The following is a 23,895-nucleotide window of genomic DNA, read 5'->3' as shown; positions in this document are numbered from 1 at the left end:
GCCTATCCCCATGCTGTGCCAGGACACCCACTGATGCATGACGTCACCAGATACTAGGTGTGAGGGTAAATTTTGTGGGGCCATGACTGGGCCATAGAGTGTCCAGATATTTGATCAAACATTACTCTGGGTGTGTCTGTGAGAGTGTTTCTGGATGTGATTAATATGGAATTTGGCAAACTGAGTAAAGCGGACTGTCCTCTTCTATGTGGGTGGGCCTCATCCAATCAGGTGAAGGCCTGAATAGAACAAAAAAGCTGACCCTCCACAAGTTATAGGAAACTCCTCCTGCATTACAGTTTGAGCTGAGATATCAGTCTTTTCTTGCTTTCAGACTGGGACTGAAACCTTGGCTCTTCTTGGAACACGAGCCTGCTGGCTTTGGAACTGGACCTACACCAGCAGCTCTCTAGCTTGCTGCCTATAGATTTAGGGATTTCTCAGCCTCCATAATCATGTGAGCCAATTCCTTATAATAAATCTCTTTATTACACACACACACACCCTGTGGTGGTTCTGGTTTTCTGACTGATAAACCACATCAAAAAGGAGCAGGCCAGAACCCTGGCCCCTTGTCATCAGAGCTGGCTGGGCCAGCACGGGCTGCATGGAGTTACCTGAGTCTGAATGGGTCTAGTTCTCTCATGTAGGTTGGCCAGGAGAATATACAACAAAGACAGGAGATGGGTGCTCCCCATTTACTGAGCACCTATTGTATGCTAGTCACACTGCTGGGGGCTTTTCGTAGATCATTTATTTAAGCCTCACAGCAGGCCTAAGAGTTGGGCTCAAATATCCTCACTTTGCAGACAGAGAAACAAGGTTCAGGGCTTTAGCCAGTTACACAGCTGGTGGCCTAGATGCAAATATGATTCCATCTTGCTAAAGAGCTGTGTTCTCAGCACCCTCTACACTGCCTCCCTAGCCAAGTGTCTCCTCTAGGGATGGAAGAACAGCCAGGAGTGGAGAGAGGATGAATTTGACCATAGCATGCAAACTCCAGCTTGCATAGTCTAGTCCCAAAGTCCACAGGCGCCAGCCCTTCAGGGGACGAGATTGGCCAGGTATGGGCTCATGGAGGGGTGCGGTTTGATGTGTGGGACATGCATCCCACCCAGGCACTAATGAGTCATGCCAGCCTGGGATTCCTGGGGGAACTTGCAGCCCTGGAAGGAGTTCAGCCCTGCCCTGTCTCTTTGTATCTCTGTGATCCAGGGGGTCCTGGCACCAGGATGTGGTGCCTCCTGTCCCAGAACTGGCTGGTACCCATGGCACAGAGTCGCCAGCTCTGTCTCCACTCTGCGCTGAGCAGATCACTCTAACTTACCCAGAAGGGGATTAAGCTGGGTGCTACAGATGCTGTCAGCAATCTCCTCTAACAGGTTTACCCGTTCTGACCAAACACCGACTGCACGTGTCTGTAAGCGTGTGTATGTATGAGAGACTGTTCATAGGTGTGTGCCTGTGAATGAGTGTGTATACCTGTGTAGCTCTCCTTGGTTCTCACACTCAGTATGGATTTTGCTACAGAAATATGCCTGCATCTTCCAGAAGGTCCTCTGAGTCCAGTCCCTGGCACTGCAGGACTCTTGGGCAGGGCAGCTGGGAGATGGCTCCAGTACCACAGATCTACTTAAATCCCACATGAGCAGCTTTTCCTGGAGCCCAGGCCTTCCTCATTTGTCAGGAACTTCCCCCTCCTCCCGGGGGCAGACTCATTCACATGCAAAGCCCCTCACAGAAAGGCCAGGCCAGCCAGAGAGGAACATTAGAGAGTTCAAGCTCGCTCTGCTCGCATGCACCACAGGCCAATAAATCGAAGACAAGGTGCTGAGGCAAGGGATACGACTTTATTTGGAAAGCCGGCAGACTGAGAAGACGGCAGACTAAAGTCTCAAAATAACCATCTTATCGGGGTTTGCATGCCAGTTTCTTTTATAGCACAGAGAGGGGGAGGAACCGAGGAAGTAAAGTAAAAAGGCCATACGTTTTGGAAGTAAAGTAAAAAGGCCATACGTTTTGCAAATATCCCCTGGAATGGCCAGCCTCGGGGAGGGGATGTGTTAATTTCTTCTGTCTTGCAGCCATCCGCGGGTGGACAGGGTCTGGATGTCTCCCTGATCAAAGGCATTTTGGTTTAACATTCAGGCAGGGGGCACGGTTCCCCGAGGCAGGCCATTATGTATAGACAGTATCCTTTTAGTGAACAAAAGCAATGGGAAGCAAAGGTTAAAGTAAAAGAAACAGATCCAACTCAGATCTGGCTCTTCCTTGTTACAGGAGAAGCCTGGAGAGGGCAAATTCCAGCCCTAAAATGGGCAGGGCCGGGAACTAGCTCCCTGCCACCTTAATATCTGCTCAATAACTTAAGGCAGTTTTTAAACGAAGTGGGCAAACGCCCTCCCTCCGCAGGTAACAGGAAGATAGACCCTTTCTCTCTGCTGCTGCTGCCAGGGCGGCCCTATTTCTGCCACCAGGAGATGCCTTCAAGGTGTGGACTCTCTCAGCAATATCAGGGCAATATCAACTGAACCCAAAACCAAACAGCACTCTGAACAGACATACTCAATGTGCAAATGGGCAAGACAGGCCCATAAGCTTTGCTATCCGGGGTGCCTTTTGCAGTTTACCCTTCTGGAAGCCAACCTGCTCAAAAAAATTGTGCTGCAGGCATCTTACTGAGGAAAAGGAGTGGCAGACCATTGACCATTTAGTTGTGGAGCTCTCACAGGCCGTACGGAGCTAGGATTTGAGACGGAGGTCCCGACCACCGTTCTCTGCTGCCCACCACCTGGACTAAATCACCTGTGGGGTCCTTCAGAGTTCACAACCCAAGGCCACACTGGTCAGCTTTGTCAGCCTGCAGAGAGCACGCACGCACGCTCTTGTCAATCAACACTGCAAACAACATTGCAATCAACACTGCATCACCCAACACTGCTGGGTGCTGACTGGAAGCTCAGCCTGGGGCCACCAACTCCCAGCTCCTGGGAAAGCCCTGATGAGATGAAACAGTGTTGGAGGGGGCAGAGCCGGGGATGTGAAGCCAAGGGGCCAGAGACTAGGAGTGCCTCTGGGGCCTCGAGGAGGTGAGGGCGTGGCCAAGTCACTCACAGAGGACGGCACATGACGCCCATGTCCACTCCGAGCTGGGCACGCTCTGAGGACGTGACTCCAGCCAGCTGCAGCCCTTGCCCGGGGCCATCACTGTACCTCTCACGCCTCCTGAACACAGGCACTGGGGCAGAAAGAGAAAACACTACACATAGATTTATCTCAAATATGTACAAACCCACTGCTGCCTTCAGCAAAGACTAGGGAGGCTGGAAGCCAATCGTGGTTTCTCATAAACGACTGAGGCATTACAGTGTATGGGCTTTGAGAAAATCCTGCACAAAGCCCCATCCACAGGCCTCTCAGAGCCCCTCCAGCAACATGTGGGAGGGGCTTGGGAATCACCCAGCTGCACCGTGCCTGCCCAGCCCCGCTCCGGCCCGCTCGCCCCTCCTGCCTGCAGGAAGAAGCTCTGGCTGGCCTATGCGTGCCTGTGCAGGAGCGTCCACCATGCATATCCCTGCTGCTGACTCTCCATTTGCACCCTCTCAAGAGTCCACTCTTCGCTCTTCCCTGCCAGGCTCTGTTCCCTGGAAGGAGGCTCCTGCCTAGAGCATCACCCAGCCTCCCTTGCTAGGGCTCAGCCGATGGGAGGCATGGCAGAAAATCGGAGCATAAGAGGGGAATGGTGGGGGGACACATCTCTGGCAGTATGCCATGTCCTGTGACTATCGCTCCTGCCAGGCTGCATCACTTCCAAGACTCAGGCTCTCTCCTACCTTGGTAACACTATTTCTTCCCTTGTTCCACCAGCCCTAGGTGTGGCAAAGCTTCCTCGCATTGTGGGTCTCTGGACACCGCACCATTCTTGACCTTTAACTCCATCCTTACCTCTTCGTTATGGCCTCTGTATGTGAAACAATGGGGTGAGTCCTGATTTGTGCCAGTTCCCTTCTGATAGGTATGAATGTACATGTCTATATGATGCACGTGCGTGTGTGAGTGTGGGTACAGGCAGGCTATACACACGTTCAGCCCTGTGCGTGCATCCCGACACACGCCCGTGACTCAGCTTTTCCCTGAACTTCCAAGGCTGACAGAAGGAAACCATCTGTGGGCGTCCACCTCTGTATCCAAGAATTCCCAGTACCTACTCCCATCCTGATGCCATTTTGAAATGTTTAGTCTAGGTCTCTGCCTGACCCTACTCGATGGTAAACTCCTTGAGCGCAAGGAAAGAAGGGGGGAGTGGGAGACAGCAGGAAGGAGGAAGGGAGACGAAAGGAGAGCGGAGCAGGAGAAAAAGCTGACTATCATTCATTGAATACCTGCTGTGGAGCCATTTCTCTATTCTAAAGACCATGTAGATAATCAGTCTCATTTTACAAGTGGGAAGCCCGGGCGCAAAGGTCAGGGGGACAATTCAAAAACCACACAGCTAACGAGCAACCGTAGGTAAGTGCAGGCCCTGCCCCATCCCAGGCCACCGTGCTGTTTTGTTGCCCCCCCCCACCAGGACCATAGTTACAGCCAAATAGGAGGTGCTCAATCAATGCTTGTAAAACTGAATCTGAGAAGGAAATCCAATGGCATGCTTAAGTCCAAAGAGAAAGCTCACAGTCCTGGAGAGGGCCAAACTGCTCAAGGCCTGAGCTCAGGTCGTCTTGAACAACACACAGATGGTGTCGATGGCTGCAGTCCGACAGAAGACACCAGGGCTTCCCCGGAGCTGCTTCGAGGCCGGTCCTTAGTCAAAGCCAGGGTGTTGGTAAGTTGCCAGACAAGGGCTTTCTGATGGTCAGGTACATGGTTGAGAATCGGAGCATCAGGAGAATTGAGCTGCTAACACATCCCTCAGCCTACTCCCGAGCAAGGCTGGGGTGGGAACTCAACGGCAGATAATTTGCAGACAGTCTATGTCACCGATAGAAACTGAAATGCCAGGTAACTAAGTAGACAGCAATGAGGATGCTTAATAATTATAATAATAATGATAACTAGACATCCTCTGAAGGTCAGATGGCTCAAAGTTTGGGATCTGTTCAGGGGCCAGAGTGGGGCCTGGGCACACCTGCTCCATCATAGTGACCAGATGTCATCCTGGTCCCTTGTCTACCCCTGCTACTCCCCAGCCATTAGTTAATTTCTAGGCCCCTAAAAATCTTGCGGTTGTCTGGCCTCAGAGGTACCCGCCTATCTTGCCAAAACTAGCAAGAGCTGCTGCTGAGCTGCCCGCAGGAAGAAGCTCTGTCTTCACAGCAGCCCTAAAGTGTGATATATAGTGAACAGAGGAAAAACTGAGGCTAGGCCAATTTGCCAGCAGTCACACAGCTGGTAAGTGATGGAATGGGATTCAAACCCAGGTCTGCCCTGTTCCAAATCCTGCCATCTCTGCCACACCCAATGACGCCAATGCCCTCCAATCCCATTCAAATGCCACAGTGCTTCTTATCCCCAAAGTAGAAGCGTGTAGGTCTCCCTAAGGAGCCACCGGGAGCGAGGTGACAGTGGCTCAGAGACAGACACGAAACATCTCCAGATCGGCAGAGCCGGCCCCCACGGCACTGAGTCAGGGCTCACTGTGGGCAGCCTGATCTCTCCACGATGCCGGCTCTCCACAACAGCTATTTATAAACCTCATTTGTACAAACAGGACGGTGTATTCTGGCTTTTTTCCTGCACTTTAAATAACCAAGTTATGGATGACGGAAACAGAATGGAAATGTTATCCAAGCCCAGGTTTGCCCGGGCGCACGTCTATATATCCGATAGCTTCTCCTGCTGCCACTTCTAATAGACTCCTCTCCTCTCTGCCTCATTATCTCCTGCTCTCCTTTGTGCTCCTAAACAAAGGCAAGATGGGCACACAGCCAGGGCTTGCTTACCCCCGACCTGGCAGAGGGAGCAGCCATGCTCCCAGGCCCCTCAGGAAATGACAGTACAAAGACCTAACATGGATTGAGCCCTTACTAGGTGCCAGGACTGTACGTTGTCTCATTCAATCCTCATCATTCCCCATGCTATGACCCCTATTTTACAGATAAGGAAACAGGCTTAGAGAGGTCAAGCAGCTTGCCCAAGGTCACACAGCTGGAAGGTGATGAAGCCAAGACTCAAACTGGGGCAACCTGACCCTGGCATCCAGGCCTTTGACTATAGCCCGTTGGTTCAGGCCCCTGGCCACAGCTAGTCAGCCCTAACAAACTCCAGTGATGATCCCTAACACCAAGGTAATGGCTCCCAAGGGAGGCCAATATTCAAAGAGGCAGAGGATGACCATGGGATCTCCCAGGGCCCTCTGCAAGCCAAATCTGGAGGCACTGAGCCCATGGCAGGTGTAATATGAAAGGAGAGCTCTGACCAGCCATTTGGTCTCACCCTTACCCTTAGTAATGGTTTTCAATCATTCAGTCAGTCATTCAACAAACATTTGTGGAATATCTACTCCATGCCAGACCCGGTGCTGGGTGCTGCTCATGCAAAGGTAAAGATGACACAGTGTTGTCCTCAAGATGCTCAGCCAGTCAGGAAGACAGATGAGAACGCAGTGGCCGAGTCAAAGGCACCCACACGCCCAATGAGGTGCAGAACTATCCCTGCCCAAGACGTGCGGTTGCCACCCTACTGCCGTTCTGCATGACTTGAAAACTTCCATCTTTTCCCCAATCCATCTTCTTTTCCCCTGGCATTTCCCTTGTTTTAATTAGTAGACAAATAGGACCTGTGCAATCCTTGCCGGCTTCTTGATGAGTTCTCCATGCTGTGCTTACAAATGCAACTGCAGACGAATTGCTCCTGCCACCTGTCCAGGGAGATATGCTGGTGGCCTTTAAACGTTCGATTCTGTTGATGCCCCTTATGCAGCAGGGCCACCTGTCCAGGGAGATATGCTGGTGGCCTTTAAACGTTCAATTCTGTTGATGCCCCTTATGCAGCAGGGCCACCTGTCCAGGGAGATATGCTGGTGGCCTTTAAACGTTCAATTCTGTTGATGCCCCTTATGCAGCAGGGCCACCTGTCCAGGGAGATATGCTGATGGCCTTTAAACGTTCAATTCTGTTGATGCCCCTTATGCAGCAGGGTCACAGAAGTCTGCCCGAATCTTCTTCAGTGTGGGAGGAAAACAGCTCAATGCAGTGGAGACAACAAGGGGTGGGGAGCCAGCAGGCCTGGTTCGGGTCCTGGCTTTGCCATTGTCTTCTGAGTGACCCCACGCAAGGCTGTTAACTTCTCTGAACCTCTATTTCCTTATCTTTAAATAGAGGAGATTGGATGAGGCACTCCACCAGGTCCCTTCCAAAGTCCCAGGGAGCATCACTGTGGCTCTCAGCCCACAGCCCTGGTGCTTTCTATATCACACAAAAGAATGTGTGAAGAATTCTGTTGGTGAGGCAGACCCTGGCCCCACCACCTGGAGACTTGGGCACTCTGGTACCTGGATAAAAAGCATGAGATTCTGAGCGGGCAGACATGGGCACTCCTGGTTCTGCCACAGAGCAGCTCTGGAACACTGGGCGAGTCAGTGAACTTAAAGGAGCCTCAGTTTACTCATCGGTAATATGATGACAACAATACTTTCTTCGTTGGGTTGATGTGAAAATTCATTTGAAATAATGTGATTGTTGGCATATGGCAAAGCTCTGGGTGCAGTCTCCTGAGTCATTTTTTTCTGTGTTGCCTCTGTTGTCCTACGGGGCCAAGTTCCGATGTCCTAGGGCTGACCCCTTGCTCCCCTGGGCTCCAATTTCCAGGGCTGGGCCCTGAGCCGGTGCCACTCCTCAGGGAGCACGCCCCTGCTCTGCCCCAGCCGGATGGCTAGGCCCAGCTGCCATTGGCCGGACCTTCTGAGCTCCCACAGAAGGTCCTGCTAGGTCCACCTGACCAACTGGTATGCAATAACTTCCTCCTTGGAAGTGTGGGTAGTGCCTACAGGCAGATGTGTTCCAGACCTCTTCTGCCACCTCGGTGACCCAGGCCCACCCAACCTGACCCGTGAGTGCATTTCCTGCCTGGCCCACTACTTCACTCTGTTTCTACCCTGGGGACCATGTACCATGCTGGGCTCTGCCCTGCTCCCTGCTCACTCAGAAACATGCGTTTCTGCCCATTCCCTCACTTCCTGCAACTGCTTCTGGAGTGCCCACAAGAGTCACATGAAATCACCAGGAGGCCCTTTACCATGTGGAGAGTAGTCCCTCCCCAAGGAGCTCCAAGCCCCTCACCCACATCCTGTCCAAACACATACACAGTAACTCATGGGTTGGTCCAAGCAAGCTGGTCTTTCAATCTCCATTCTCTATCCAACTATTCTGGACTATTCTTTGAAGGATTCTGTACAGGGAAAGACCTGAATTATCAAGACCTTGGGCTAGACTGGGCCCATGGAAAAGACCACCCAGCAAAAAGAATAAGAAAAGGTTTCATTCATGGAGTCCCAGGCACTTTATATATATTACCTTGTTGAACTTGACCCAACAACTCAGTGACACAGGTACTGCTCTCACCTTTATTTTACCAAAGACAATCAGACCGGTTAGCAAAGTTCCCAAGATCATAACACTACTAGGTACCAGGCCAGGCTGTCCAGCCGGGTCTGCCCCAAGGCCCAGTGCTAAGCCACGTTGCTGTCCCACCTCCCAAGGGAGGCAAGGAGGCTAACCTGGCAGGGCGGGGAGAAGAGGAAGGGGTGCAGAGCTTCCCTTCCTTCGTCTTCCATCATCGCTCAAGACCTGATTGGACACGGCTGTTCTGATCTCTGCTAATTCCTGCCTCCCCTACACCAGGTTCTTCCTCTATAGCTCTTTTGTCGAGAAAACCAGCCAAGACCCTCAGCAACTCCAAACTTTGGAAGGGAAGATTGAGACAAAGGGAAAAGTCCCCCGGTGTCTGCATGCCACTTAGATCACAGCTAGAGAGATTCTCCGAAGACAAGGCTTTATAGAGTTTGCTAATGGGGTTGAGCAAAACGATGTTTTGCTTCATACAATGTGGTCACGCACAGGGCTTCTTTCACCACCACTGTGGCTTGTTCAATTCCTTCAAGGCAGAACTGTGTGTCAGGAAAGAACAGGGCTTGGCTAAAGCCAGTCAGCATCATTACCTAAACTTCTTTACTTTCCTGGAATGCATGCGATGCCCACGCTCCCTGGACCTCCCAGGTCGTCTCATGCAGTTACATTTCACTCTCTACAGTGAAGGCTCGCTATGGGTCAGGCATTGTTGTAAGTGCTTCATCAATATTAACTCAGCCAATCCTTCTAACGACTCTGGGGGATAGGTGCTACTATTAGTCCTACTCCAAAAATAAGGAAACTGAGGACAGAGAAGTTGTATAACTTGCCCAAGGTCACACAGCTAGTAAGGGGCAGAGCTGTGATTCAAACCCAGACAGTCCAGTGCCACAGTCTGTATGTTTAACCACTGTGCTACCCCAGTCTGCATTTGCTAGGGATCATTCCATATACAAACACAGGCAGATATATCATTATACATTTATAACACGTTTAAAATGGATTGCCAAGTCAGAAAAAAAAACTCCCTTCTCTAACCATGTTTCTTAGGAGAGAGTTTAGAAATTGTGGTCACCCAGAGACAGGTGATCACGTTTTTAAGGGGAAAACATTTTGTAGGTCTGCATGGTGTCTAGACAGAAAGCTGAGGAGAAAGGATTTGTCCATGTGCATCTCCAGGGCTGCCCAGGGAAGAGGAGCATGATTTGAGGTGACAGCGCCTACTGATTAGTCAGAAATAGCCCAGCCGTGGAGGAGAGCCAGCCACGAGGCTGGCCAGGGCTGGAAAAAAGAGCTTTTAAAGCAATGCTGCCCAAAATCTAGTCCTTGGACTTCCTGCAACAGGGTCACCTGAGGATTTTGTTACAAACACAGATTCAAAACCTTACCCCAGACCCATGAATGGGAATCTCTGGGGAGGGAGGGAGGAAGGAATGGGAGGGGTTATAACCCCCAACCCTGAATCTATAACAAGACCCCCCCGGGGGTTCTGATGACCGGGAAGTTTGGAATCCTCTGCTGTAAAACCTGACGTCTCTATTTGCCGTAAGTGTCTGTGCCCCATGCATCCTTGGGAAATACGAGTCGGCCACCAGAATAAACCATGCCCTACAGCCCAGCCCCAGATACACGGCGGAGTATGATCTGACACTGATATAATATATTAACATCAATCATGAGCGCTACTGATTATTAGCATTTACTGCGTGCCAGACACTGCTAGTGCTTTCCCAATCTTATCTGTGCTCATTCTCATCACAGCCTTGTGCTGTAGTTGTGGCCAACCTTGATTTGCTGATGATGAAATTAAGGCCTAGAGAGTCTGGGTGACTAGCTCAGGGCTACACAAAAAGCAAGCAGCGGAGATGGAATTCAAACCCATTCTGTCACTTTGACCGTTCTGGCTCTGAGCACAAGGTCAGTGCTGCAAGCAGGCCACCTTCTGCCATCATCCCCAGGGCCATACTGGGGCTGGGAAGGCCACCGGGTGAGGAAGCTGCTCTTCCAGATGCACACCCATTTCAGCCGATCCCCCAGGGGCGTCTGTCCTCCTATTCTGACACCAGCCAACGTGCTGGGGCAATACCAGCTCCATTAGGCCCGAGTCTGCAGGATGGGAGAGGCCAGGGTGTCATCACCTGAGGCAAACACTTTGATGCTGGAAAAAACAAGCCTGAGGCCTCAGAGCCTGAGGGGCTCCTCTGGGGACCTCACACAGCTGGCCTTCTGCTGATGGAATGGCGTCCGCTGACCTGAGGGGGAATCCTCACTTCCGAGATGTGTGCCTCAGGAAGGCTGCTCACCCTTTCCGCAAATCTATAAATGGTGACAATGACCACGGCCTCACTCGGCGTCTGGGAGGATTACAGTTGACCACATGGAAAAGGTGCTTTCCCGGCCCCCGGACCACACACTGTAGGTGCTCAGACCTCCCCCGCTTTCTCCTCCTGTTGCCTTCTTTAATTTCTTGGTATCATCCCCATCTGGACAGTGCTGCCAGATCTCCTGCCCCAGCCCTCAGGACAGAAAGTCCAAGAACCTGGGGGCTCCTTTGCTGGCAGGGGTACCCCACATCCGCCCACCTTCCCGCCCTCAGAGCTCTGGAGGCCCTCAGCCTTCCTGTTTACTCAGCCCAGGACGTAGGCTTCCCAGCGGCAGGGCCATAACTGTCTTGCTCTCTCTCTGCTCTTTCCCTGGGCTAGGAGAGTGCCCGGCAGGGAGTAGGTGCTCAGTTCATGCTGAATGAATGAATTCAATCATCTGACAAAAGGGAACTGTGCATCGGCTCTGCGCAGGGCCCAGGGCTGATAACAAACCCATCTGGAGCTTGCGCTTCTGCCCTCACATCTGACACCCAGGCTCCCGCTCAAGGGCTCCAGACTGATGGAAGGCGCCTTCCTACCCACCATGCTCCTCTTGCCTCGAAGTGCGGCTAAGTCAGCAGTGGAGCCTCACTCTTCTTCTCCCTTCACTTTTGTCCTGGGGACAAACCTCCCCGAGAGAGATGCTCAGACCATGGCCTCCTGGAACTTGCCATGTAGGCCCGGAGTTGGAGCTAAACCCAGAGGCCTCTCCCGACGAGGATGCAAGTAGCCGTCTCTTGGTCTGGCCACCCCTCCAGAGAGCTGTCCTGACACATCCTCACTGCTCACATCCTCCTGCAGGAAAATCCACTTTCAAGACAGGAAGAGACACAGGCCTGAGCCAGAGAAGCCTCATGCTCACCTCTCAGAAGGCCCCAGGAGGACCCAGCTCCAACAGTGGCAACACCAAGCAGTCGTGAGGTTGGATTGCTAGGAGCACAGAGGGAAGCTGTCCACAGGGAAGCCTGAGAAGGGTTCCAGGGCCCCTGGCTCCCCACCAATGAACTAATGGAGCCATCTCAACTACTTCAGTTTATTTACTGATCATCAAAGACTCTCCTCAAAAGTTGGAAGAAAAAAAAAAAATGTCATGAAGAACCTAGGGGTAAAACAGGAATAAAGACACAGACCTACTAGAGAACGGACTTGAGGATATGGGGAGGGGGAAAGGTGAGCTGTGACAAAGCGAGAGAGAGGCATGGACATATATACACTACCAAATGTAAGGTAGATAGCTAGTGGGAAGCAGCCGCATAGCACAGGGATATCGGCTCGGTGCTTTGTGACCGCCTGGAGGGGTGGGATAGGGAGGGTGGGAGGGAGACGCAAGAGGGAAGAGATATGGGAACATATGTGTATGTATAACTGATTCACTTTGTTATAAAGCAGAAACTAACACACCATTGTAAAGCAATTATACCCCAATAAAGATGTTAAAAAAAAAGCTGGAAGAAGAAAAATTTCACGCCAAGCTGGTGGGTAATCCCCATGTTGGTGTGACGTGCTAGCTCGGAAGTATTTTCTGCTGCTGTCGTGGTGCGTCCGCTAAACTGCATTGTTGCTGGGTCCCAGAACACGGGCATAGGCTAGAACGGGGACCTGCCCTGGCCCCGGCTCAGGAAAGATTACAGGTATTTCCAAAGAATGACCACAACCTCTTCAGTAGAAGGTAAACAGAATTTGGTGATGACGGGCAGGAAAACCTGTTCTCCATTCCAGAGAAGAATGGACCTTTAAAGGACACAATGAATATAGTTCTCAGTAGAGAACTCAAGGAACCTCCACAGGGAGCTCATTTTCTTGCCAAAAGTCTGGATGATGCCTTAAAACTTATTGAGCAACCAGAATTAACAAATACAGTGGACATGGTTTGGGTAGTGGAACGCAGTTCTGTTCATAAGGAAGCCATGAGCAGGCCAGGCCATCTTAGACTATTTGTGACAAGGACCATGCAGGAATTTGAAAGTGACACACTTTTTCCAGAAATTGATTTGGAAAAATACAAACTTCTCCCAGATATCCAGGTGTTCCTTCTGATGTCCAGGAGGAGAAAGGCATTAAGTACAGATTTGAAGTATATGAAAAGAACAATTAATGTGAAAGTGTTTTCTGATCTATTTCAAGCCTCCTCCTGCCCCCCCCCCAAAATTATGTATTTTTTGTTGTAGAGACATTTGTTGACTTTAGATCTATGGATAATTATTTCTAAGCAAAGTACTTTTATTCCCCATTAATCTTAACTAGACTGTATCAGATACCATTTGTGAAACATTTCTTTGCTGTAACTGCCTGAATGCCCATCAGGAGTCAAGAATAGGTGATCAGCACCTGCCTAGGGTAGAACAGCTACCAAGACAGCCCGAAGTGGGAGAGTCCCCTGGTAGCATGAGCTGAACCCAGAGCCTACAGAGCTAGGAGCTAGGCAGATGGGTCCAAAGGTCAGAAATGGATTATAAACAGAAGAGCTAGCATTCAGGTATTAAAATTAGATCAACACAGGGACTGTGAATTACTTTATATCACACTTCTTAAAAAAAATTCTGTTCACTCAGACCAGGAGTCAATAAGTTGAAAACTCCAGGATATTCCACAGGGATAGTAAAGAGACAGGTACGAGACTACCTTTTCCGCTGTTAAAGGAGAAGGTCTAAGACCTTAAAAAACTCTGTTTCTGATCTTCAATGAGATTGCATGGAACGTCACAATGATAGAACAAGAACTGGCTGCTCGTTACAAAAAAGAATAACCTAATATCAAGCATAATGGCTAAAATTAAAACTTCAAAGAGGTAATAAATTGAGAATGAATACTGCTAGAAACCAACATTAGTAAGTTAGAAACTAAACTTCACAGAATTAAAAAATGAAAATTAAAACATGTTTTACCCATCACGTTAGCGAAGATTTAGATTAAGTACCCAAAAAAAAGAAAAATAGCATTTTCTGCCTTATAAATCGGTACAACTTTTTAGAGTGTAAGTTAGCAATATCAATTGAAATTCAAAATATTCTGGGTTTGGACCCAGAACTTCCACTTCTGCAAATTAATCCTGAACAAAGAAATGGACCCAAGAGTACTTGTTGTAACTTTTTTTTTCAAACTTGGGAACAGCCCAAATGTTGATTAATAAGAAATACCAACCAATATGTCTATAAAATGTAACACCTGCAGCAGCCAAAAAGAATGAAGTACTGACAGAAAAACGCCCCAAACTGCTAAGTAAAAGAAGCAAATTGTGTATAATACTTAAAATGTTTAACAAATGTTCATGTGTGGGGAAAAGCATGCGGCAAACTGTTAAAAAAGAAAAGAAAAGAAAAGCCGGAAGAAAAGCTATGTCTGGATCTTAGGGAGCAAAACAGAACAGAACAAAACCAGAGCACCAAAGTGTTAGCAGGTGCTACCAAAAGAGGGGTCGGAAATAAAGAAGACAGCGTCTCAGGCTACCAAGGAAGTCGATGGTGGACCGGAATTTTCTTCACACAAACGTGATGTATGGCTTTGGGACACAGCACCTGGCAGAGACGAGGGGCACCTCTATTCCCAGTACCAACCCCAGGGAGGGTAGAAGAGGGCACTGGGCCAGGGACCAGAAAGCCATGGTGGCACTGCAGCCCAGCCCTTCCCAAGCTGGGCAACCTAGGACGAGGGGCTTAACCTCTCTGGGTCTCTGCTTCCTTCTCTGAAAACTGAAGGAGTCAGACTAGATTATCCTAAACACATTCTGTGGTACCATAAACTCTTTTTCACCTTCCATGTCAACAGTTTAGACAGAGATAGTCAGTTCTGTCATCTTCTCCAGCGCTGAGACGGTGTCCTTGTAACCTTGGCAAAGGGCCCTGGAAGGTGCGTGGTAATTGTTTCTCTGCCTCGTTGCTATGGAAACTTGCAACTCTTGCATCCCTGGTGCTAGGACAACAGCCTGCCTGGAACTCCTGGGTGGTTTAGGTTTGTTTTGTCCACATGCGTTGTAGGCGCACTGAAGTTTTCCCAGAGCTGAAGGTGGTGGCTTGCTGATATGAGCCACTGATGTTCCCCCTTCAATTACCAAGTTTCACTAGAAAGCTTGGGATCGTGACAATCGCGTTAGCAGCGCTGATGCTTCACCGAGGGGCTCCCACAATTAGCGCACCCCTAGGCCCTGGAGACTGATTCCTGATCTGCCTTCTGCAGGTTCCCCTGGGCTTGCTCTGAGACTTTGGGGTGACCCTTTATTACTTTCCTGCCACCTCTAATGAGACATACGCTTCAAAAAGTTGCCCTCAACAAGCACTGAAAGATACAGCAGCACCTCTGTGTGACTCCCTCTGACCATGAAAACACATCAACACAGCAGACACGTGTGTCAGAAAGCAGGTCTTCTAGTGCCCAAACAGGAAAGTGTAACCGGCAGAAAGGCTGCTGATGGCGGTGCTGTATACTCAAATTCTGTTTTGTCAGAGAGGGAAAACGGGTTAGAAAATCCTCCCCGTCTATAGTAACCCTATAAAATGCATCAGATTTGCTCCAAGTTTTGTGCAATGTTACAACTCTCTTTTCAATAGTGGTAGTGAATTTGGAAACCAGAAATGTGATCATTGAGGCATGCCGCCTGGCTCCTGATGAAACAGAGCGAGCAACAGGCTTCCTGGCTTGCCCACATCCAGTCCTGAGACCACAGCGTTCCGCACTGGCTGAGATTAATGGGGTAACACTGTGGCTGCCAACATTTCTCACTGTCACACTCTGCACCTATAAGCTCTTTGACCCTCCCTCCCCAAACAGGGCAACCTGCCACCGCCTGAACAATTGCCTGCATTTCCACGCATGCTTCACACGCAGAATCAACCCCAACTCCTCTCTCTCACCTTCCCATACCTGATTGGTCACCAAGTCTTCCTCAAACTCCACCTCTATTTCCTCCACTACTGTGCTAGTTCCCACCCACGGCATTTCTCACCTGCACTCATCCAGTCATCTCCCAGTTGGACTCCTTGCCTTCAGCCTTACCCTCTCCAAGCCATCCTCCACCAGCATGGTCTTTCTAAACCGCAGATCTCATCATGCCACGCTACTTACTGTTCTTCCGTGGCTCTCCAAGGCTTGCACCATCAAGTCGTAATCCATTAGCCCGGCATATAAGGCCCTTCCTGCACTGGCCCCACCCCCAGGCCACCACTGTGGCAACAGTTCTTCATCTAGCCCAACCCCCCTCCTCTTAAAACCTTCCTTCACCCTCTCTACCCTACCGGATAGAGCAAGTCATAGCCACCTCTGTGCTACCATAGCAACCTGGGCTTCCTCCCCTTAGCGCTCCTAGTTCCACAACATCTGCATGTTTCTTTAGATATCTGTCTCACCTCCAGACCATGAGCTCTTTGTGGGCAGGGACCCCAACTTAGGCATTCTTGCAAAGAGCACGGTGCTGGCACACACTTAACAATTTTTCAATGAATGAATGAATAAAAAATACATGAATGAAGAACCTGCCATATGCTACTTGCTTTTCACATGCAAGTATAACTTTTCACATGTAGAATAACTCTTTCCACACCCTAGTTACAGAAAGCAAACAAGCCAAGCTCAAAGAGGAAGAACCTGGCTATCGAGAAGAGAATGTGCAGTGAAGAGGCGAAGAGTTAAGCTGCTTGGGTTCAAATCCTACCTCTACCATTTTCTAGCTGTGTGACTTCAGTCAACTTTCTTCACTTCTCTGAGCATCCGGAGGAAGAGTAAATAATCTGACCTTCCTCATAGGTTGTTGTAAGCATTAAATGTTACATAAAGTATGTGGAAAGGGTCTGGTGCAAGGCAAGTGCTCAACCAATTTTAGTTACTATTATTAGGGAGGCACCGGCTTCCCAGGTATTTCTGCCATTTAGTGAACAATGAGCTCTGCCCGAATGGCTGCCGTGTCTTAGATGTTTCTAGAGCCTCCATTTCAGGAAGTTGTTGAGTTAATTCCAGCCTTGCTGATCTGTGACAAGTGTGGGTCCTCAGGGGCAGAACCCAAGGAAGGGTCTCAGGGAAAATGGCATCTCTGGCATAGGTGTCCACCATCGGAGCTTCATCCCCATCTCCTAAATGGGCCACCTCAGGCCCCAGTCCTGTGCCCATTCCCCTGGCTGGCTGAAATGACAGGGGCTTGGTGCAGGGTAAAGGGGGCTCAGTGGGGACTCTGGGAACCCTGCAGTCAGGAGATTGTCATGCCTTCAATATCTGGGTGGGGATGTCCCTTCTCTGCTACGGTCTTAGTCTGTTCAAGCTGCTAGATCAGAATACCTGCGTGGCTTAGAAACAACACAAAGTTATTTCTGACAGTTATGGAGACAGGAATTCCAAGATCAAGAGGCCAGCATGGCTGTGTTTTGGTGCGGGCCCTCTTCCTGGTTCACAGCCGGCACCTTCTCTCTGCGTCCACACAGATGGAAGGGGCTGGGGATCTCTCTGGAGCCTCTTTCATAAGGGCACTAATCCCATTCCCGAGGGCTCCACCCCATAACCTAATCTCCTCCCAAACGCCTCACCTACTAATACCATCATCTGGGGGGTTAGGATTTCAATATATGAATCTGGGGGGGGGACTCAAACATTCAGACCATAGCAGCTACCCTGTCCCCGTCGTCTGCACCATCTCTGCACAGGGTGGTCACTCACAAGTGTTGCTGGAGCCTTTTTCACCCTGGGGGAATGGGGTGAGGCAGGCCAGGGGTGTGGGGAAGGGGACAGGGAAGAGTGGCATGGGGAAGGGCCTGGCTTTAGCGTTCAGCACACCAGCCCCGAGGCTCAGCTTCGCCCCAGCCACCCACTGACCTGCACAAATTCCATCTCTCCCAAAGTCCCAGGCTTGTTCATCTGTAAAGTGAAGGGCCCTAGCTTAGATCACCGTCTCCTGCATCCTGTGGCTCAGGGACGTGACCTGGGCTTCAAATGTGTTCGGGGGGGGGGGGGGGGGGCGGGACGGGGGGACAGGAGAGGGTGCAGCATTGTTTCCCATTTCCTTCCCCCTAACTCCCATGCTGGTGCTTTGGGCTCTGGTGGCTTCAGGAAACACCCATTCTTCTTCAGACAGGAAAAGCCTTTTCTAAATAATTTTTCCTCTCTCTAGGTCCAAGCCAAGAAACCTGGAACAATAAAAAGCCAGCCCAGTCTTCTGTCATGATTGTCTGCAAACCTAATAAAAATGGATGCCTTGGGCTCTGGAATGGTGAACACGAGTCTTCCTCATCAGCCCGGAAGGTCCTCAGGCTTCAGTATCCCCTCCAAAGAAAAGAAGCAGATGGCCAGTGGACCCAACCAGGACACCAAGACCCCGTGGATGTGGGTGGCCCATCCTCCTCTGGCTCTCAGTTGTCAGCCTCAGAGAAACCAGGCACATTGTAATGGAAATGGAGGGGACCCAACCTTCAGTACATGTGGGGAGGGGGTGACTGTGTTCTGTGTGCCAGGAGTGCTGGGTCCTGCTGATTTATTTACAGAGACGTACCTTCCCTATTATTAATAATGAAACACTTGGATATCTACAGAGGTCTTGCTCTGTGTCAGGCACTACACTGAGTGCTTTGGCTGCATCAAGTCATAAAGTCATTTGGTTATTCAACCAAAAACTTAGCGCTCAGCGTGTGCCCGAAGCTGTGCTAGGCACTGGGGCACAATGTGAAGCCGTGGTTCCCTCACTCGGGGAGCTAACAGTCTAGGGTTATGGCTCTCAAACTTATGTGTGCATCCAATGAGAATCACCTGGTGTGTAATTCTGGGCCACGCCCCCAAACAGGAATCTTCATTTTTCTCAAGCACCTTATCTCTAATTCACACTTTGTGAAACACTGGTCTGGTACTCTGGGAGAAATCTATTACCATGTTCCTGTTACAGATGAAGAAACTGAGGTTCAGAGAGGCTGAGTAACTTGCACTACATCACACAGCTCATAAGGGGCAGACTTGAAGAGGGACACTGCTCTACCTGATTTCAGAGCCAATGTTCTTAATTACTACTCTACCTTGCCTTCCCAAACCTTACCCAAAGAATTATAGTCTTATCAAAAAAAAAAAAAATGGCAAAAGCAACAACGAAAACCAGCCATGGACAAAAGGGAAGGACAAAAATGCAGATATTGTTAGCAGGTTAGACTTGAGAGGAGCTCTTTCTCACACGGTCTCTGGGGATGTTCATGGGCACAGAACCCCTGAATCACCTGTGCCCTGTGGAGCTCAACCCATGGACTGAGAAATTCCAACCTGCATGCACTTGCACAGCCATGAGGATATGCACTTGCCACCATACGTGTGACATGTGCGGCCACATTCGGATATCACGTGCACACGCTGTATCCATGCCACACTCCTTGAATTCCCAGCCCCTCCGGAACACCCCACGAGAAAGTCACCTTGTGGCAGGTGGTCCTCCACTGGCCCAAATGGCCATCACCACAGGATTAAACAGCCTCTGCTGAAAAGTGTTTTCTAGTCAAAAGAGGTCTTAGCAGCTAGAGTGCATGTATAAAGGTCAGTTCCCCACTCAGGGGACAGCCAAGCCCGGGGAAAGGACAGAAGGTTGAAGAGGGACTGCCTAGGGGATGACATTTGGAATTATGCATTTCCCTAAGCTGCCTGCAGAGCTGCCATGCTCAAGGGAAGGCCTGGATCCCAGGGGACTTGGTCTTTTTACATTTACATGACAAGCCCCTCTGCACAAAGCAAGCATCAACTAACCTGTAAGGAAGGGGGGATGCACATCACAGCACCCCAGGAAAGCACAGAGCTAGCTCCTCCAAGAGCTAGGGCACCTTGCAGAAGGCACCAACTGCTGGGCCCCTCTCCCCAGCCTCTCGGCCAGACTGCCAGTGCGAATTCCCTTCCTTCTTTGACTCACACTGAGCCCTGACATTCCTGAGGAGGCTTACAAGCCCAAAGAGACCTTGCTGCCTAGCTACCCCTGGACCCCAGCGTATTTGCAAGAGGGGGTGCGCAGGGAGGAGGCCCCGCACACCCATCTACTTGGTGAACAACAGTTCCACACAACCCTGTCAATCCAGCCAGGACCCCAGGACCACTCAGACTCCCCCTCTCCCACACCCTCAAGCACCCGGTCCTGCTGCTTCCGCCTTTTTGTTCTTTCCTCTTCTCTCTGTCCCAACTGAAAAGAGTCCTTGGCCAGACTTCAGTCAGGCTCCTCAGAATCCGCTTTCCAGTTATACCTGGACTTCTGGGCTCCCGCGTTCAGCTCTGAATCATCCAGTTTTAGCACGAATCCTGCTAAATCAGTTTAGCCAGAACCCCCCCAACCCCAACCCTTAGGATCTGATCACGCTCAGTATCTGATTGGTTTCCTCATCCTCCACCATCCCCCAGGTGATCACCTCCACCTGCCTTCAGCAAGAATCCGGGTCACTTTAGCCAAAATCCCCTCTTACCCTGATGCTTCCTCTCAGTAATTTTCCATCCACTGACCCCACCCTGCTCCTTGGCTATAAATTCCCACTTGTCCTGTTGTATTTGGAATTGAGCCCAGTTCTACAGAGAGGTCTCTTCCCCTACTGCACCAGTCCTGTATAAAATCTGCTTTTTCCACTTTAGCTACTGTCCGGCTCTGCTTTTTGTTTTTCACAACCACACCCACCCCTGCTGCCACAGGCCCTACAGCAGCATCTCTTGCATGTCCTGCGCACGAGGATCTCCCCGCGTTCATCATCTCGGAACGTACTTTCTCTAGAGTTGTCCAACACAACTCAAATCCTGGCACCGCGATGTTTTAAGACATAGCATGACTCCAACTGCCCACTGGATAAACCGTAAATATTGACTCGGCCGTCAAGGTCCTTCACAACCTAGGACCAGCCAACCTGCCTGACAGTGTCTCTCGCCCAACCTTTCCAAATACTCTGACCTCTTGACATGTAAACACACGTGCTCCCCCAAAGAGCCCATGGTATCTACCGCAGTAGGTATCCTAAATGTTACTGATTTCTTCTCAGGTCTTCCTCCCTCTGCCTTATAACCTCCTAGAGTGCTTGGCACAGAGCAGGCACAGAGTGAAATTTTAGATCAGACAGGTGGGTGAGTAGATGGTGGATGGACAGACAGGTGGATGGGTGAGGAGTCTTGTATTGGCTTTTGTCATTTTCATCTGATGCCTCCCTGGGAAGGGAGCAGCCTGATCAGACATTTTCAAACAGAAAGGTTGCTTGGCCTCTACTTTTAAACTGATGGATATGAAACATGAGAATAATAACATCCACACTGTAGAGCTGTCGTGAGGATTAAATGAGAAAACATACAGGAAGTATTTAGCCCTGTGCCCGACACACAGTAGGTGCACAATATACAGCAGCCACCGCTGGCACCAGCCCCTGTGTGTAAGTCCCTTTGCCTTCCAACGGGCAGGACACAGGTGCTCCAGCCTCTCCTAATTCTGGTTGAGGCAGATCTTTCCCGCAGGCTGGAGTGAAGGTGGAGGGCAGCCACAGAGGAGCTCCTGGCCTACTTTGTGTAATTTTAGGCTCAGGCAAGGCTCCAGACAGTAAGCGATGCAAAGAGCCAGCTGCAGATAATGAGGCCCGGGGGACAGGCCGCTTGGGTTGGCTCTGTCCAATAGAGGCTGCTCCACCTGAACGCGCAGGGCTCTTACCCAGCCTCCGGCGGTGCCCATGGCTCAGGCTTCTGCAAAGCTGCCAGGCATGCCTCCTGTTCCACAAAAAGAAAAACAAAAGAAAAAAAAAGGAAGGCAGCCTCTGACATCCCAGGCTATAGGGAAGCTCCTCTCCAGTGCCCATTTGGAAAGGCAGGGGAAGTTAAGACAGAGCTTCTCCTATAACACAAAGGCCTGCATGTCCAAGCTGGTCCTTTAGCCCCTGCTACCATGATTCTTAGGCTCCTCACAGGTCTCCCTGCATCCATATACTCCCCATTAGCCCGTCTTCCACGCAGCACCCAGGGTGAGCAGTACACACATAGATTCCACCCTCACCAGCCTACAATCCATTCAAAGGCGGCTCCCTGTTGTCTTCCAGAGAAAGTCCAAATTCCTTGGCATGGCGTTCAAGGCCCTTCACAGCCCTCCCAGCGTCTCACCCTGCCCCACATGCTGGGATACGCTTACAGGCATCTGCATGTGCTCTTCTCTCTGCCTGAAACACCCCAGAGCTGCTCGGCAAGGAGGTGACTGAGCCATGACTCCGGGCCTTCTCTTCTGTCTCTGAGTGCCACACTCCTTGGGTGGGAAGGGCTTGGGGATTCCAGAGCAGCCCAGTCCCATGCTGCTGAGATGCCAGGACAGACCTTTCCCGTTTCTTACATCCCGAATTCTCTGAATTTGCCCTCATTACACATCACTGTGGGACTCTGAGCACCTCGTCGATGGTCACCCAAATAAAGTCAGCACAGGCTGAAACCTGCATCTCCAAGGGTCTGAATGGCTTGGCTGCAAAAGGGAACACAAGCTGACATTTCCAATTAACCTTGTTCTTACCCTCTGTCACTGTGCACTGCGTGGCACACCCTCATGGGACTGCAGAGGCCAGAGGCCAGGGAGCGAAGGCAGACCCTGGCATCCCAAGCAGCAAGGAAGCACCTCTCCAACACCCATCTGGGAAGGCACTGAGAGCTGAGACAAAACCAGCGCTATCCAACACAAAGACTCGTGTCCCAGCTAACCCTCTGGTCCCTGCCATTCTGCTCACAGGAACCTCTGTAGCCTTAGCTCCCTCTGACATCTGGACCTTCTGGGGCCCCTGGGCTAGGGAGCTCCCCATTGCTCAGGAGGAGGGCCCCTGAAGGCCTCCTGGCCACGTGCTCAATATCACCGCTCCCCTACGTCACTAATGACTCTACACATCCAAACACGCGGCCATGCAACTATATTCTGGACAATAGGATGTAGGAGGAAGTGGTATGTGTAACTTCCAGGAATTGTCCTTAGAGGAAAAGGATGTGCACTTCTCCTCCTCCCTTCTTCCTTCTGGGTGGAATGCACATATAATTGCTGGAGCTGGAACAGCCATTTTGGACCATATGTTGGAAGGCTCATATTGAAGACGGTAACAAGCTAAAAAGAGCCCAGGCCCCTGACACTGGAAGAGCCAGACCAGCCCCAGACTGCTTAACTCCAGGCTTTTTGAACGTAAGAGAGAAACGCACTTCTATCCTGCCTCATCCACTGTTTTACTGAGATTTCTGTCAACTCATTGCTAACCCTAAGTCTGATTGATATGGCAGGTGACCTAAAAAAGGCTTGGTTTACTTCTCGAGACGTTTTTCTCTGCGTCAGTGCCAAACACGGCAGATGGGACCACTCTGTCCCACATGCTTGGGCTTCTCTAAGGGGCTGCTTCAATCTAAATGGAATATGTGATCCCAGACCTTCCTGAACTTGTCACTGGCAAAGGCTCTCTTGGTCCTTGTGGTTTCTTCTCCACTCTCCTACCTGCCCTGGGCTTCCAGTTTGATACCCACTGGCCGGCTTTTCTGGCCTACCTCCATCCTGTCATTCTCAGTTTCTTCTTCATGTTGCATATAGGTAGTGTTTATTTCACATGGTGGTTTCCGAGTGACTAACTTCTTGGGACTGTTCTGGGTACAAAGCTAGTGGCTGGGCTGGGACCCTAAGCATGGCCCCTGCCCTGCCCTCACCCTCTAGGAGAGGCCAGCCCACACAAGTACATCCTTGTGGACTCACCTCCTTCAGTCTGCCCTGAAGCATGATGGGGAAGTAGAGTCAAGGGCCTGTCCTGGCTGATGTTACCTCCTCAAAAAGCCCATGGACACAGGAGTTAGCCGGGGGAGAGGAAGCCTCGCATACTGCTGGGACAGAGGCCACGGAAAAGGCAGGCTTGGCCTCCAAGACAGGACTCTGGCGGCAGCCCCAGAGGGCAAGGAGTCAGCCAGCATTACAGAGTTGCAAACCAAAGCGTCCCCTAGGAAAGACCCAGAAGCAGGGAGTGCTTAGCTCGCAGCCCCTCAGGGGAGTAAACGCAGAGGATCCCAGCCCAGAT

General features: G+C 50.6%; 1 protein-coding gene and 1 pseudogene across 2 annotated transcripts in view; one reads left to right on the top strand and one right to left on the bottom strand.

The window, feature by feature from the left end:
* GALNT18 (polypeptide N-acetylgalactosaminyltransferase 18) overlaps window positions 1–23,895 on the bottom strand; it is a 355,688-nt gene that overhangs the window by 269,011 nt on the left and 62,782 nt on the right. The window lies entirely within an intron of this gene.
* Window positions 12,358–13,022, top strand: LOC115839416 (dihydrofolate reductase pseudogene; annotated as a pseudogene).

This window comes from Globicephala melas, chromosome 8 (assembly GCF_963455315.2).
Source record: "Globicephala melas chromosome 8, mGloMel1.2, whole genome shotgun sequence".
In the NCBI taxonomy this organism is placed as follows: domain Eukaryota; kingdom Metazoa; phylum Chordata; class Mammalia; order Artiodactyla; family Delphinidae; genus Globicephala; species Globicephala melas.
This window is presented reverse-complemented; position numbering and strand designations above follow the sequence as displayed.